Below are 17737 nucleotides of genomic sequence, written 5' to 3'. Positions count from 1 at the left end.
TTCTAAAGCAGCAGCAACCGGTGAGAAAAGGCTTTATCATGATCAGTAGCTGACTCAAGTGAGGTCAGGATGTTGACTCAGAAAATTACTGTTTTCCTAGAGTCTGAATAAATCCAGCACCAGACCCAGGCCTTTCAGGTTTAGAGAATTTAATTTAGAGCAATTGATTTATCCATTGTGTACAGGTGAACTCTATAAAGTATTTTTTGGATGGGATTTATGGCAGGTTTTTTCACCCTAACAGGGCAGAAAAAAAAAAGTACCACTGTTGCCTGAAAATTCCCCTGACATTTGCTGGATCCATTCCCCAACAGGCAATGCACAAGTCAAGAGATAAAATGACAGAAAATGGTGGCCATATAGTGGTGTGAAACTCGTGTCATGGATAAAGAAGGGAGAAGGAGGGATAGCCATCGGCTGCCATTCCCACGCTGGATGAGAGATTTGTTTCTGGAGGCAGTTAGTAGCATGGCTTTGGTCACTCACACATTTTCTTTGAATCACAGTTGGCACCACTTGAAACAAAAGAGAAATTAGAAGGACAGAATAAATTCAAATTCTGCATAGATCTCTAATTTTATTTAGGTAGAGAATCAACATGAACATAGTTGGGATTGGAAAGATTGGGACAAAGGTTTGGACTGTAAGTAAAAGTCATATTGTGCTTAGATAAAGAATTAAGAATATTCCAGAAAGGAGAGTTTGAATAACAAGGAAGAGGCAGGCAGTTAGAGAGATCGTCTACAGCAGGGTAGATGATCTTTCTCTGTAAATGTCCACATAGCAAACATTCTTGGCTTTGCCCACCAAATGGTCTCTGCTGCATCTTCTCCCCTCAGCCATTCTTGTACAAAATCAGCTGTAGACAATACATAAATGAGTGAGAATGTCTGTGTTACAATAAAACTTTAGTTACAAAAACAGATGGCAGCCAGATTTGGCCTGAGAGCTAATTTGTCAAGCCCTGACCTAAAGTGTGTGATGGTTATGTATTACCTTCCTACTGTAATAAGCTTTTTGTCGTGTTTAGACTTTCACAATACCCCATGTGCAGCTCTGTGGAAGAGGCCTCCCCAAGGAGCACCCCCATCATTGAGCACTTATGATGTCAGCCACTTTTCATATATCATTTCTAACTATTGCCACCCCAGGAATAAGGCATGTATTATTACTACTGTTCACTGAAGTCTGGTTCCCCTTGGTCTCCAGTTAATAGAAAGCCTCTACCTTATCCCTCAGTTAAGTGACTATATGACTTACTTTACCCAATGTAATATGAGTTCATGCAGTGAGTGTTATTTCTAGGAGGAAGCTTTAACTGCAGGGATTATCTGTCCATAGCCAGATGAGGAAACGTGTTGATATGGAGATGGCACAAGATGGAAGCAACCTGTATGTAGAGCCAATGCACAGAGGAACATACTCTGGAGAGGTGGCTACAGTCTGAAACAAACTTTGAAGGAGCAAGAAATAAATTGTTGTATCAAGGCACTGAGATTTGAGGATTTATTTGTTACTGTAGCATAACCTCACCTGACCTGGCTGATGAGTACTACTGAGGCTCTGCAGAGAATACGTAACTCACCAAGGACATAGAGAAAATATGTGGCTGAGGGAGGGTTAAACTCAAATCTTTCTGACTCCACAGCTTGGTTCCTTCTCCACTGTGAAATCTGGAATATATTAAATCGTATTCTTCCAGAGAAAAGGAGTCAGTCCTTTTTTTCAAAATGTAATTTACATTTACTTTGAAGTAGAATCCCAAATACTTGCCATATTCTCTAGGGACCTATACCACTCTCCTCTTTCACACCTCTCTACTCTCCCTCATGTTGTCCCACTCTGCCCTTCTCTTGCCAAGTTTTAGCCACCTTGGCTTCATTTCAGTTCCTTGAACTTTTCAAATCCTTCCTCTTCCTGGGAACTTCACATATACACTTCCCCAAGTCTAGGGTGCTTTTTTCTTATTCTTCACTAGGCTGGTTCCTCTTGTCCTTTAGGTCTCAGCTTAAATGTCCCTTCCTTAGAAATGTCTTCTCTAACCACATAAATACCACCCTGCACCTCCACACGCTCCGTTATTACCTGTTAGTGTGCCCACCTTCTTTTCTTCTTAGTCTTTATTTCAACTGGGATTTGTGCACGTGTTTGGTTATTTGCTTATTATCTGTCTTTCCCATTCTTTTATCACTATATAACAAACTTGAGCACAGTATTTGACACACAATAGGCACTTAGTAACTCTTCATTTACTGACTAAATGAAAGCTGGCTTTGTTTAAAATTTATTTAAGCATTAGATAAATGGAAAGATCATGGGTTCAGGGACTCAGATTTGCCCTTTGCTTTTTGTTCTGGAACAAGTAGGTGTATGCCAAGTAGCAGTGATCTGCTGGAAACACACTGGAAATAACTTCTTTAATGAGTTAGATATGACCATGGACTGGCCTTTGCTCCAGGAATCAGGGAATGAGGTTCCCCTTATAAAAAGCAAGCATTTTAGATATAACTAATGTTACTCTGGGGGGAATAAATAATTAAAGTATCACTTCTGTGATAAATAACACCAGATTTGTATTCAGTCAATATCTATTAAAGGCATCACTAACCATTTATTGATTTTTTAAAAGACCACACTAATTGAATAAAATGTTAGACCAAAGAAAGCAACAAGCCCTGGTGGAAAGAAATCCAGAGTTGGACACAGTGCCTGCCCCTGGGTGAAAGATACGAGACCCCTCTGAATCTGGTGTGTTTGTGTGTATAAACATGTTTGTGTGTGTGTGTACACATGGACATGCCTGAGTATTTAATCTGCATAATGGGGACAATATTTGCTACATCATAGGGTCTTAAAGAGAAAACAATGAAGAAAATGCTGGGAAATTGGTGAAGGCCTTGCAGGAGGCAGTGTGGTATGGTGGTTAGCTCATGGGTTTCAAAATTTCACAATTCTGGCTCCCAAACTCAGCCACACCACCACTAGCTGTGCAACACTCATTAAATTATTCGACTTCTCTGAGTCTCACTTTCCTTATCTGTAAAATGAGGGTATTAGCAGCCATTTCACTTGGCTTTCATAAGAATTATGAATGATATTCATAAAATGTATGGCAGTGAGAGGACATGATAAAGGCTTGTCATTGTAACGTAAGACACTCACTAAGCCAGGGCTGCTAAATAACATGGTCATGAGTTGCTTCAGGATTTAGGTTTGTTGAACCCTATAAGGAGCCCATTTTTTAGGTGCTTTGGATGCCTGTTGATGCTCACCTTGGTCGTCAGTATTTTACTCCTCCCTGCACCCGAGATGGTCCAGAGCAGAGAGGATTTATGCTACTTCCAAGCCTCCATTCCACATCTTCATGGAAGCAGCAGAGCAGCAGTGATGGGAGCTGGAGGGCTACTTCTACACAGCCCTGGAAAAGAGCTTTATGTTCCTTCTGCCTGACAGGTATTATGTAAATACAAAGATTTAATTACTGTAATTAGTTCAGGCTCTGGTTTCTTAATAAGAGTGGTCACCTTGATTTCCCTGGCCATCTGACTCGGTCTGGCCATCTGAGCCCTTGGAGAATAAAAAGGGGGAAGAATAGTGGGAGTTGGGTTAGTCAGAATGTGTTAGCCCAATGGGCAGGGGAGCAAAATAGCTGTCTCTAGCTGGAGTCAGCACAACAGAGTCAAAAGTCAAAGCCTGCCACTCAGGTGTTGTTGATAATTTCTCATGGCAGCAGACACCTGATAAATTATGAGACATCTGGATGATGTGCAACACATTTTGGTTTTGGATTCAGATTGCTCCAGGTTTGAGTACAAGCTCTGCCACTAACTAGAAGTGTGCCCTTTAACACATGCCATCCTCTCTCTGAGCATTTGCCCTGCAGAGGCCCCATGTGAAGAGTCAGTGAAACAATGGATACAAAATGCTGTGCCCAGCACATGGCATCTGGGAGTGTTGCTGTGCATCACTTTATTTAATCCTCACAACAACTTACTCAGTTTATAGGCAGGAAAACAGTTTCATATAAAGTAAGATCCCTGGTCATGGTTTGAACAAGGATTCAATCTGGAAGGTAAAGGCCCAGCCTCCAAATGACTGCTGCTGGGAAAGACAAGACTGCAGCAGTGACCACAACAGAAACTGCTAATAGTAATATGTATAACAACCACTGTCTTTGATAAACCCTTTCTGTACCAGTCTCGGTTTAAGTGCTTTATTCCAGTTGTACCATTTAATCTCCCCAACTGCCCTAAGAGAATTTGAGAACCAGAGAGCTGAAATTAGCGCCTCTCAAACTTCAATGTGCAGATGAATCACCTGGAGATCTAGTTAAAATGCATTAGGTCTAGATTGCACCTGAAGTTCAAAATTTCTAATAAACTTCTAGGTACTGCTGCTGTAGATCTAAAGACTACACTTCAAACTACAAGGGCTTCAGTGACTTACCCAAACTCACCCAAGGATCAAGGGTTATTGAACCCATGTCTCTCTGACTTCAGAGACTGTGTTCTCTTCTCTGCCATAACAATTGGGATAGATTTTATAGAGCAGGTGGCACTGGACCAGGCCGTTGAAGGAATGCCCAAGGAGATAGTTCCCAAGTCTGCCTGAATGGATAGAGACAGCCATTATCAATAAAAAATATCCATTTACTTTCCAACCATGACCAGTTTCGTTAAAGTTATTAGTTTGCATAAGTAGGTAAGCTGTCTCTCTCACTGCCTTCTTTCATATTTGTTTAAGCAAATCCTTTTACTCAGAGACAATGTGGCAACATTGCAAGTTCTGAGTTACCAAAGTGAAAAATAAGGAACTTTTAGGAAGGCTTTTGTAACACTGATGTTGGAATCTCTATTCTAATTCAGAATCGTGGGTGAGATAAAATCTAAAGTGTGGAATTTGATGCCTCATATTTGCAGGTGAGTACTTTCTCAGCCGAAATACAGGTGAACTTCACACACAGAGTGAACCTCTGTCAGCCATCAGCACTTGTGAATTTGTACCCAGAAGAACAGCTGCTGCAGAATTGAGTTGGTCTTAAAATAAAATAATGTTAAAGCAAGAAGGGGCTCTAAAAACAGGCCATCTCTAAGATATATGTATAGGAAGTGTATGGCCCTAGATCAGGCACTAGGAAAATAATGGAAAAATGTATAGCAGAAAAATAATGAAAGGAATTTAAATGTTGCACTAGAAAATATTCACTTAATGCAAAAAAAAAGCAGTAAAGGAGGAATAGATGAACAAAAAAATGAGACATATAAGAGAAGGATTTAACTAGGGCAATCCCTACGTGAGGCTTATCGTACAGTGACCACACTGAAAGCAAGTTATCACGTGTTACTTTGTTTTCAAGGAAAGTCTCAGCATGCATGCAAGTCTTACTGAGAGACCTAATACCATACTTAATGGTGAAACTACAAGAATTATCCTTAAAGTCAGATACAGCCCTAATATGTAACATTGTCACAAAAGATATTAACTAATACAATAATATAAGGAAAATGAAGGAGTCAAACATTGTAAAGGAGGAGGCCAAATAGTAACAAAGAGGCAGTCTTGCCTCCTGGTAAGTAGCATGGATGATGAAGACACTCGGGTTTAAATCCTGGTTTAACTATCTGAGTAACCCTGGCCAAGTTCCTTAACTTTTCTCCTTAGGTTGCTGCATCTATAAAATTAAGATTTTGATGATGGTAATAATACACTAATAGGATTAATGTGAAAATCAAATGAGCTAATATTTGAAAAGTGCTTAGAATGTGTGAGTTCTACTTAGACAATAAGAATATTTTCATAATTTACATGAAAAGTTCAGGAGTCAATAGCCTAGCCAGTAGAACTATTCAGGGAGCCCAGCCAAGTTGTTAGATACAAAAGTGAACATAAAAGGATCAATAGTATTTGTTATACTTGCAATAATCAATGCAAAAACATAACAGAAAAGAACAAAGAAGGGAAATTTACTCGTCTATGTGAGAAAGTTGGTGGAAGAATCTGATCTGAATAATCAGAAAATGAGTTAAATTTGGAAGTGGGAAGAGGGAAAGGGTGATGTCCCAAAACCAAGAACCCCATGTTTACTCAGTAGAGAAGGGAAGTTCAGATAACTTCAGCTTGCATTTCACTTCTGAGGCTGTTTAGAGGTAAGCAAAGCTCACAAGGTCAGTGAGTGCATTAATGACTGGAAACTGTCCTCACCTTCCCCAATGTAAGAATCATAACAAAAAATGTGCATTTCTCATCCCACTGCTTTCACTACCTCCATTATCCCCACTCTATTTGAATATTCTGTACACACCAAACCTCCTTCTCTTTACCATGAGTTTTTCCTCATCAACTGACAAAAATCACCCTCATCTTTCAAGATCTATCTCAGATGGCATCTCCTCTGTGAAGCCTGCCCTGGCTCCCCGAAGCAGAGTCAAAAATGCCCTATTCTTTGTCCATACTGTATTTGTATTTAGCTGAAAGAGGAATTAGCAACTGGAAAACTGCAACAGACATTTCTAGTCACCAAATAATTGCTTGATTTACTCTGATTTTCTTTCTTCAGATTAAACCAAGAAGATCTGGAACACATCTCCTATTTTCCCCAGAGAAGGCATAGTATTTAGGACGAGGCCAAACTCTCAATACCCCAGACATGAGATTTTCCCCTGAACATTTTCTGCAACCAACTCCCAGATGAGGATTTGCAAAAGTTCTTAGCTTCATAGAAACTCAGAGGAAAACATGTTCAGAAAGGAAATGAGGTAAACACAGAAATAGAGACACAGTGTTGTCTTAAATTCTGTTTCCTTAGGAGTTTGGACTCAGAACAGATGTTTGCAAAGTAACGTTCAATTATGAAAGTAGGAAAATGCTAAACTATTCTTGGGCAATCCTAGGAAGATAGGAACTGCTCAGGGATGTGCCCAGCTTATTCTGATGCTGAAGATGCTTAGGCCAAGTTTAGTAGATCAGAAATAAAATGTGCTTTTGCTTAAACAGAGAGCAAAATGAAAATGGTGCAAAATAATTATACTTAACTACACCAAAATCTGAAATCACCACTCACTTAAAGTTAACTGACTAATCTACAAAGATGCAAATCCCAAGATTCGATTATTCACAAAAAGCTCTCTTCCTTCTTCATTCAAAAAATATCTGATAACTGTAAGGTATCGTGTGAGGTGAAAAGGATGTAGCAGTTGTCTTCACTGAGCTTAAAGTCTAGTGGTGGGGGAAGAAACAAATCTAATGATCTCAAAAATAACTCTGGATTTACAATTGTGATCAGTGTGATGACAAAGTGAACAATGGTGACGCATAGCCGGGGAATTAGCCTAGTTCAGAAGTGAAGAGAGAGCGTATAAGGACAGCCTCCATGGGAAATGATATTGAATTTGATATTAAAACATGAGTAGGTTCATTTCATGCAGGTAAAACTGGGCTCAAGAGCAATTTACACTATTGCAGCAGCATATAAAAAAGCTCTGGGTGTGAGGGATATGACAACTTTGAGAAAAAAAGGAGAAATTCAGCATAGCATTAACTGTAGGCACAAGCTAAGGTTGGAAGTGGAGTTGAGACCAGATTCAGCAAGGCCTTATAGATCATGCTAATGATTCTGGACTTTATCCTTGGATCATTTAAAGCGATTAAGCTGGAGGATGATGTGGTAAGAATTTGCATTTCAGAATTTCTACCTAACAAGGTCCTACCTATATTCCAATGCTCAAATTGAGTTCCACCTGCGCACTGACTCCTGAAACTATCCCTTCTCACACACATAACCCAACTTTCTCACCTTCCGTACACCTATTTTTCTTTTTTCTTTTTTTACCACTACTTAAATCTTTAAAATATTCTATTTAGGGCGGGCCATGGTGGCTCAGTGGCAGAGTTCTTGCCTGCCATGCTGGAGACCTGGGTTCGATTCTTTGTGCCTGCCCATGTTAAAAAAAAAAGTTGTAAAATATTCTATTTAAAATTGTGTTATTTTACTCTTTTAAGTGTAATTGCCTTGCCTCTTTGAGGTGTGAATTTTCCTTAAGAAAAGGTGCTGCAGGCTCTTTGAGTTAGAAAACAATCTGGCAATCATTTAGCCCAAATATACAACTCAGGAATGACCTTGAAATATTTATGTAAGGAAATTTTCCTCTCTCTCCTTGAATACGCGTCAGTGATGGGGGCACTTACTAACTCTATGATATCTGACTAAAGCATACTACTTGTGGTTCTAATTCTGTCATATTACGCTATACTAGACTACTACCATATGATGCCAACCTTACACATTCTATTGTTGGAAGATTGGAGATACCTAATTTTGACCCACTCTGACCTTTTGTCTGTATTAACAATAATGCAGTATTTCTTAACTCAGTTCTGATAATGACAATAATGATACATCACTTCTTAAACCTCTTTGTAGTAGATTCATATCATAGAAACTTAACCGAACAGCACTACATTTACCAGAATTTCCTTCCTGAATACTTTAGAATGAGTGTAGGCCAGAAGAAATATTTGTATGGTGTGAAAAGTAAGAGTGAAGAAGCATCCATATTCTTTTTACATTTGGAAGATCCCCGCAGGGCCCAACATGCTTTTGCAGCTCATGCATTTTGTGCTTGTCTGCTGGCTCACTTAATTAATATGGGGTTGCTTCCAGGTCAGCAAGCTCCCCAGTTTCCAAGGATCTCCGCTTTCCAGTATCTCTCATTCTTGGGCCAGGTACGCATTTGGCTTGAACTAGGATGCCAGCTTTTCCTTCTGGAACACCTGCATCATCGAAGTTAAGACTGGAGGCAGTGATAGGGGGACAAGCATTCCGGTCTGTATCTGTAGGTTCCAGTGCATCCTCACAGGTTTCTGTTTGTTCTTGCTCCCCCCACTGCATGCCCATTTTTCCTCCCCAATAGCCTGCCCTGCTGACTTCAGGTTCCAGCAGCAGACACCAGAGCAGTAGCCTCACTTCAGCTGTGTAGCTGCCACCAGATAAAAGTCAAGACCCTATAATAAATATTCGGCTTCTCTGATCAAACCCTAACTGACAAGCCCTTCAATGGTTTTCCATAACATAAAAGCTAATGTCCTGTATGTCATCCAAAGAAGTACCTTTATGATGTGGCACCCTTTTCTTTCTTGTATCATTTCACACTTCTTCATCATTTACAGTCTGTTCTTGAGCCACAATGGTTTTATTTTCCCGTTCCTTAAATGCATATGCCCAATGCCTCCATTTTTGAATGCATGGTATTCTTTCTGCCAGAAATATTATTCCTTTGCTCACCTTCTGTGCCCTTCAAGTCTTTGCTTAGACATTACTTTCCCTGAGGAGTTTTCCTAGAATCTAAATAATATAGAAATATCTCTTTATAGGTCTTCATAGTATCCTATAATGCCCCCCTTACTATGGGAATCATTTATGTAAACATTTCTCTTTATCTTCCTAAGCAGCCATGTTTATTTCTTCTCACTAGAGCTCCTCACAACACTTAAACACCTAATTCCCATCATCGACTATTTGTAAGTGGCCCTGGTGGTCCTGGCACATTTTCTCCTTTCCTGGATTCAAAGAAGAATAGGTCCTTCACTGTTCATAATGAGTTTTATTTCTCCTTTTTCTTCCGTCATGCACACATCATGAAGTTACTGATTACATGTTGTTGGGTAAGAATTTCATAATAGAATTGGCTCTTTCTGTCAATCAGTTAAATTGCTGACTTTTTGACCAGAAAAAAAATTGGGGGTAATTATCTCAATCCCAATTCACAGTTTCATTGGCAACTCTCCCAAACATATCCTGCCTATGTAACCTGAATAATAGCTATGTGGACTTCATCAAGAATATTATGGGGATAATGTTACTGCATTACCTGTTTTTTTCTGGTGATTCAAAATGCATTTTATGGAGGAACATGCAAGAAATATGACTATGACTCCATTAGCAACCCTTTTAATAGTTTACAATTATTCATAACAATGAATTTATGTGCTTATTTTTCACTTTTTAATTGAGATCTTCAGTAAAGTGCCTGAATTCCATATAAGTAAAATTATTTTCATTGCACATTCTATCAGGAGGGGTAGAATTGAGGACTGAGCATAGAGTTTAGGGTTTCAGATATTTTGAAAGAAGAAAGATTTTTATATCCTTTTCAACATGTCTTCCATTTTCTGTTTTTCCCTCACCTCAATTTCTTATACCCACATTTCAAGGGATTTATTCCTTTTTTAAAAGCACTTATTTTCTAGACTTTAACCATTGGGGAGTTTGAAAACACCATCCAGATGGGAAATATACATGAAAAATCTCATCTCAGTGAAAAATAAATCCCCCAAATAGAGGCACGTAATGGAACACCTAATTCACTCCAACTATGCTGGTCATATTGCTGCAATATTATAATGCCAGATGACTCTTTTAGCACCATGGACAACAGCTGGCCTTCCATCAGGAATGTCTAAAAATGAATGCAATGCTTTCCCTTTCCAATAGAAATTTGGCTAGTATTTGAAGTCCATTGCATGGCATAGTTTTCATATCCCTGCTAAGCAATTAGTGAATTTTAATATAAAGTTTTGTAAAGTATATTGTTATATTTGCCCTCCAGAAACCTGGATGGCTAATGACACCATTGGGCACTATAACAGCTTCTTCAGGAATCATCCTGTTACAACATCAACAATCATTTCTTCAGTATTCAAGCTTCATAACCTCTCTGAAACTGACATTAATCATTTTGCTCCTTATAACAAATTTTTCCTTTTAGCTTTTTTCTCCCACTGTAATATGCCATTGTTAATCCACAGCCTCTTTCCCATTTCTTCCTTGCCTCCTTTAATTCTTTGACTTTTATTTTACCCTACATTCATTTATTTCTGTCATTTTCCCTGTTTCTTTTTTCTCATTCTAAGTGCTCTTTTCTTTGGAAATCTCTTCCAGTTCCATGGTTTTCCATATCACCTCTATGTGTTGGTTATGGAAATCTCCTTTTCTAACTCTAACCATCCTCATGAGCTTGATTGTTATGTTTTCAACAACCTGCCAGATGTCTCCAACTAGATGTGATCTGTACCTCAAGCGTATCTAAAATGGAATTCAGATTCCATTAAACAACTTCACATCTTTCTTGGTTACTAATTTATGCTTCTTTTTTCTTTTAATGTTTGATTTTATCTTTTTAATAAACTCAGATTAGTGCCTAAAAGTTACACTTTATCTCCTTCCCTCACATACAAACTAGTGCCAAGTCCTTTTTATGCAACCCCAGAACAAGACTGCCCATGCTAACCAAAACCCCACAAATATGAGTTCTAACATTGGCTCTTACACATACGCCACTGTGCAAATTCTGATGTGAAAATGGGGATGGGAATAAAAGTGTCATAGATTTTTTTTCATGAGAATGAATTAAGCTGACATATGCAAAGTGATTAGCCAACCTATGACACAAAGCAGGACCTCAAAATATATGAGTTTTCTTCACTTTCCCATCCATATATAATCTGTTTCCGGACTTTCTTTTCTAATCCATGTTAAGCAGTACCGCCAGATTCATCTTTCATATCACTCTTCCAAAAGTTCTTTTAAGGCTCCATTGGCTGCAGAATAAAGTCCAAATTCCTTAACTCAGCATTCAAAGCTATTAGTTAACTGGTCCCAGTCTACACCTCCAATATAATTTCTCACTATATTTATTTGGAATTATAGTGAACACTGGCCTAAATTCTGAATTTCCCAACATCAGACCTGTTCATGCAGGTTTTTTTTTCTTCCAGAGATGGTCCTCACATTTCCAAATCTATGTTCTACTTCCCAGATCAAGAACTGCTTTCCTCACTCTTATATCCATTATTACTTGACTGGGTAAGATCTCCTTTATTCAAAATTTACATAACACTTTGTATATATTTTTAATTTGGCACTGATTACATTTTGCTCTGTTTTCTACATACTTATGGTATTTGTTTCATATTCCCTACCAGACTATATGTTCCTTAAATACAAATATATGATAATCATCTCCATATAATCCTCATTACATAACATACTGCCTAAATATTGGTGAATATGAATATCCTGTCAATCATCATCATTTTGTTGACACCATATCATTAGTGAGAAAGTGTTCCAATCAAAAAAGGGTTTAAATGATGAAGCATTTGAGGTATATATCAATAATTCAATAAAGACCCATATTAGTTATAAGGTCTAGTAACTAGAGCAATGAATATTCGATTCATCCCCTTCTCAAAGCAAGACGGCTTGGTTATGTCTCTGATTGGTCATGCATGAACATAAGTATTCCTTTTCCTTCCCTTCTTGGCTAACTGAATTAGACTGCTATCTTAAGGAAGTATACTTTCCAACCATGGAACCAGATGTAAACTCCTGTTAACAATAAAAATGTACTAAAGGGGAAGAAACCTTTCTTTCTCCTATGAGAATGAAATCTAAGTAAGTGATGAATGGTTTTAGTGACCCTAAACAATATTATTATTGCTTTTAAAAATACATAAATAAAAGAAAAAACTCACAATAGAATCAAAAAGTTCCAGGTATGAAGGAATAAGTTATTAAACTCATCACCCCAGCTCTTCTAATAATTTCCCCTCCTCCACCACTATCCCCTTGTCATTAGAGTGGTGATGGTATTTAGTGGGGAAGATTGAATTAGGGAAGGGGACTGGGTAAGTCTCATTTATGAAATGTGAGATAAACCATCTTTCTTGAGACAAAATTGGACTGAAACTTGGTCTGTTTCTGTAGTGTGGGGGCTATTCTTAGGATTCTGTTATGTCCCATATATTACAAATAATCCTATGACTTTCTAAGGTCCTCAGGCATGGACATAAGGATCCTTTCTGTTATGGCAGAAGGTACTGAGAATGGTAGAAGTGACCATCAAGTAAGTGTAGGGCAGTATTTGGGGTTAAAGGAGGAGGAAGAAGAAAAGGAGAAAGAGGAGGAGAAAAATAACTTACCCTTGGAATAAAGGTCTACTCAATCTTCTTTCATTTCTTGCACAGATAGAGACAAAAAAGGCTGAGAGGTGGACCGTAATAGACAACATAAGAAATACAGACATATATGAAGTGTTCTGAGACACTTGTGTTGTTTTAAATAACTCTGAACTGTGAAATAAGGCCTTACGTTTCCTTTGTGCTGCCTTATTTTGATCCAAGAAGTACCTTTAGTTTAAGAGATGTATTTGACTCAGGGGTGGGCAGAACAATGCAGGCTTGGTTAAAAGAGACAGGGAGGTGGCAGAATAGGATAAGTTGAGTTCACCCCTACTCCAAGGAGCAGCTGGAGAAGTGACAGGAAAACAACTGGGAAAGCAATTCCAGGGTGTAAGTGACTTGGGAGGATCTTCTATACCACACAGGGAGGCTTTTGTTGCAAAAGGTGAAGAACTCAATACCCAGTGAACCAGAGACCATCCAGCTAGTGCAAACAGCCTAATATGCACCTTTCCAAACAGAGGCCCAGATCCCTCAGGAGTGCACGGATAGGGAGACGGGAACTAAGATATTAGGCAATCTGGGTTCCATGAATGCACTACACCCAAGTGTCCTGTCACCGCCCTGTGACCTGTGATCCCCCACAGTCCCCATGCACCTGAATCCTGTCACATGCCCTCCCCTCATGTGCTCCAAGGACCCCCACCTAGACCCTCCCTCTGACCCCACTGATGTATGCAAGCCTGTCCTACCCATCCTGAGACATGCCTCTCAACCCCACCTTCTCCTCCCTGGCTACTGCAGGTAGTCACCAGCACATCTGGGCTGCAGGCACTCACTTTCATACCCAGGCCACATCTGTCTCCAGCCCCTACAGTGGCACAACCTTGCCCCATGTCCCTGAGATAGGCACACATGCACACCCTAACCACACAGCCAACCCCCTCAGCCCTGGGCAAGTGCTAACTTGAGTGTCCGGGCCACACCTGCCCCAGCTCATGCAGAGACAAGTCCACCCCTCCACCCCTGAGCTCTACACATGCACACACAAAGGCACCACCCCTCAGACCCATGCAGGCACCCAGCCACATTCTCCCTGCTGGGCACCCACACATCCATTCACCAACCTCTTGACTCCTGCACCCCACCCATCCTGCCCCAAGCACATGTACACACTTGCCACACTGCCAGCATAAGTACCCTTCTCCCACACCTGGCAGATGCTCACCTGCACATCTGTCCCACAGTCCCCTTCAGCACATGCATGTACCCCTGCCACCCACACAACTGCACCTGCACACCTGCACTAAGGCTCCACCTGCTTGACATCACCCACCCCTGACCCACATCCTGCAGCCCCCATAATCTATGCCCCATGATCTGTGCCCTGCTCCTACATACTCACACATCTGCATCCTGGCCCTCCTGGGCCACTCCCCGTGCACAAGGACACACTCGTGCCCGGTACCCCACACCATGATACTGTGACCCCCATGCTCCATGTGACCACCCACATCCTGCCCTTGTACCAACCCCTGTGCATCTGCACAGACCCTAATCTGCCTCCCACTAAACCTTACTGCTGTGTCCCCTATACTGCACCCTGCTCCTGTACTCCTCAACCTGCCTGAGCTGCACCCTGCCCCCATGACTCCTACATCACACATTCACAACCCACACCACTCACCCCATGTGCACAGACACCAGTGTAGTGTACCCGATTTTCTGTGCCTATACTGGCATGGCAAAACGTCACTGCACTGTTGTACCCCACCACATGCTCCACATACTGCTCCACACCCATCCTGCAAATACAAAGCTTTAGACTTTGGAAGGAAATCAACTTCCAAAGTAAGCTTATCAAGTTATTTACAGACCTCAAAGGTAACAGAAGACCACTAAGTGTATGAAGATACACCCTCTCCTCTATAGACAGAACAATGAGAGGATCAACAATGAAATAGAGAACTTAAACAATTAGATAAATGAGTTAGACCTAACAGACATATCTGGTTTGTGACACCACAAAACACCAGGATATGCATTCTTCTCTCATGCTCATGGAATATTCTCCAGGATAGATCACATGCTGGGGCACAAACAGTTTTTTATCAATTCTAAAACACTGAGATTATTCGAAGAACTTTCTCTGATCATAATAGAGTGAAGCTGGAAATCAATAACCACAAAAGAACAAGAGCTTTCACAAATACATAGAAATTAAATAACACGCTTTTAACCAACCAGTGAGTCAAAGAAGAAATTGTTAGATAAAACAGTAGCTATCTGGAAATTAATGAAAATCAGAATACAACATATCAGAACTTATGGGATGTGGCAAAGGCTGTGTTGAGAGGGAAATTTATTGCCCTAAATGCCTACATTAAAAAAGAAGAAAGAGGAAATATTGAGGATTTACCTGCTCACCTGGAGGAACTAGAGGAAGAACAGCAAACTAACCCAAAAACAAATAGAAGAGAAATAGCAAAGATTAAAGTAGAGTTCAATGAATAGGAGAACAAAAGAATAATAGAAGGAATCAATAAAACCAAAAGTTGGTTCTGTGAGAAAATAAAAAAGTCTATGGATCACTAGCAAGGCCGACAAAGAAAAAGAAGAGAAAGGATACAAATAAACAAAATCAGAAATGGATGGGGGACCGTCACCACAGACCCCTGAAGAAATTTTTTTAAAAATCATAAGAGGATACTCTGAACAACTATATGCCAACAAACTAGACAACTTAGATGAAATGGACAAATTCCTGGAAACACATAAACAGGCTACACTGACTTAAGAAGAAATAGAAGATCTCAACAAACCAACCACAAGTAAAAAGATTCAATCAGTCATCAAAAATTTTCCTACAAAGAAAAGCCCAGGGCCAGATGACTTCACAGTGGAATTTTATGAAACATTCCAAAAAGAACTAACACCAATCCAGCTCAAACTGTTCAAAAAATTGAGGAAAAGGGAACACTACCTAACTCATTTCATGATGTTAACATCACTTTAATACCAAAACTGAGTAAAGATACTATAAGAAAAGAAAACTATAGGCAATCTCCCTAATGAACAGAGATGCAAAAATTCTCACCAAAATACTAGCAAATTGAATCTAGCAGACATTAAAAGATTATACACTGTGACACACTGGGATTTATACCAGGAATGCAAGGATGGTTCAACAAAAGAAAATCAATTAATGTATTACAGCACATTAACAAATCAAAAGGGAAAAATCACATGATCATCTCAATTGATGCTGAAAAAGCAAAATTCAACATTCTTTTCAGCTAAAAACACTGCAAAAGGTAGGAATCAAAGATAACTTCCTCAATATGATAAAGAACATGTATGACAAACCCGTAGCCAGCATGGTACTCAATGGTGAGAGAGTGAAAGCTTTCCCCCTAAGATCGGGAATGAGACAAGGATGCCCTCTGTCACCACTACTATTCAAAAATGTACTAGAAGTTCTAGCTAGAGCAATCAGGCAGGGAAAAAAACAATAAGCATCCAAATTGAAAAGGAAAAAGTAAAACTGTCATAATTTGCAGATGACATGATACTTGGAAATCCTGAGAAATTAACAACAAAGTTTCTTAAGCTAGTAAAATCAGCAAGGTGGCAGGATATAAAACTAATGTGCAAAAATCAGTAATGTATCTATGCACAAGCAATGAACTAACTGAGGAGTCAATTAAGGAAAAAATTCCATCCAAAACAGCAGCTAAAAGAATCATGTATCTAGGAGTAAACTTAACTAGGGGCATAAAAGACTTGTACACGAAAAACTACTTGCCATTGCTAAAAGAAATCAAAGAAGATTCAAATAGGTGGAAAGAATTCCCTGATAATGGACAGGAAAGTTAAATGTAGTTAAGATGTCAATTCTACTCAAATTGATCAACAGATTCAACGTAGTACCAATCAAAATTCCAACAATCTACTTTTAAGACTTGGAAAAGCTAGTTCCCAAATTCATCTGGAAAGAGACCCCAAATAGCTAAAAATATCCTAAAAAAAAAAGAACAAAATGTGAGGATTAACACTTACTGATTTTAAAACTTATTATAAAGCCACAGTGGTCAAAGCAGCATGGAACTGGCACAAAGATAGAAGTATTGACCAATGGAATCATTTCAATAACACAGAAATAGATCCCCAAATCTATAGTTAACTGATCTTCAACAAGGCTCCCAAATCTACTGAACTGGGACAAAATATTCTTTTCAATAAACGGCCATGAGAGAACTGGATATCAACAGCCTTACCTTATACCCTATACAAAAATTAACTCAAAATGTATCAAACACCTAAATATAAGAATTATAAAACTCCGAGAAGAAAATGTAAGCAGACATCTTCAAGACCTAGTAATAGAAGGTAGCTTCTTGAACTTTACATCCAAAGCACAGGCTACAAAAAAAAAAAAAAACAGATAAATGGGAATTCCCACAAATCAAATGCTTTTCTGCCTCAAAAGACTTTGTTAAAAAGGTGAAAAGGCAGCCAACTCAATGGGAGAAAATATTTGGAAATCCTGTATACATACAGAAATCACATAACTCAAGAACAAACAACACAATTATAAAATAGGCTAATGATATGTATAGGCATTTTTCTGAAGAACAAATACACATGGCTAAAAAGTACATGCAGAGGTGCTCATTTTCATTAGCTATAAAGGAAATATAGATCCAGACTACAATGAAGTACCACCTCACGCTTATAAAAATGTCTACTCATAAACAAAATAGAAACTACAAATGTTGGA

General features: G+C 39.2%; 1 long non-coding RNA gene across 7 annotated transcripts; it reads right to left on the bottom strand.

Annotated features, from left to right (window-relative positions):
• Window positions 1-551: 551 nt before the first annotated feature.
• LOC143659717 (uncharacterized) lies at window positions 552-15845 on the bottom strand. Of its 7 annotated transcripts, XR_013163673.1 has the most exons (7): window positions 15784-15845; window positions 14645-14762; window positions 13148-13326; window positions 12979-13039; window positions 4447-4607; window positions 3273-3442; window positions 552-859 (listed from the first exon to the last, which is right to left on the bottom strand). It is a non-coding gene; the product is annotated as an uncharacterized LOC143659717 (long non-coding RNA). The 7 variants fall into 7 exon arrangements; XR_013163675.1 differs by having other exon boundaries at window positions 3273-3446; window positions 12979-13326; XR_013163672.1 differs by having other exon boundaries at window positions 12979-13326.
• Window positions 15846-17737: the final 1892 nt, after the last annotated feature.

This window comes from Tamandua tetradactyla, chromosome 2 (genome assembly GCF_023851605.1).
Source record: "Tamandua tetradactyla isolate mTamTet1 chromosome 2, mTamTet1.pri, whole genome shotgun sequence".
NCBI lineage: Eukaryota > Metazoa > Chordata > Mammalia > Pilosa > Myrmecophagidae > Tamandua > Tamandua tetradactyla.
The sequence above is the reverse complement of the archived record's forward strand: the minus strand, read 5'-3'. Positions and strand labels throughout refer to the sequence as shown.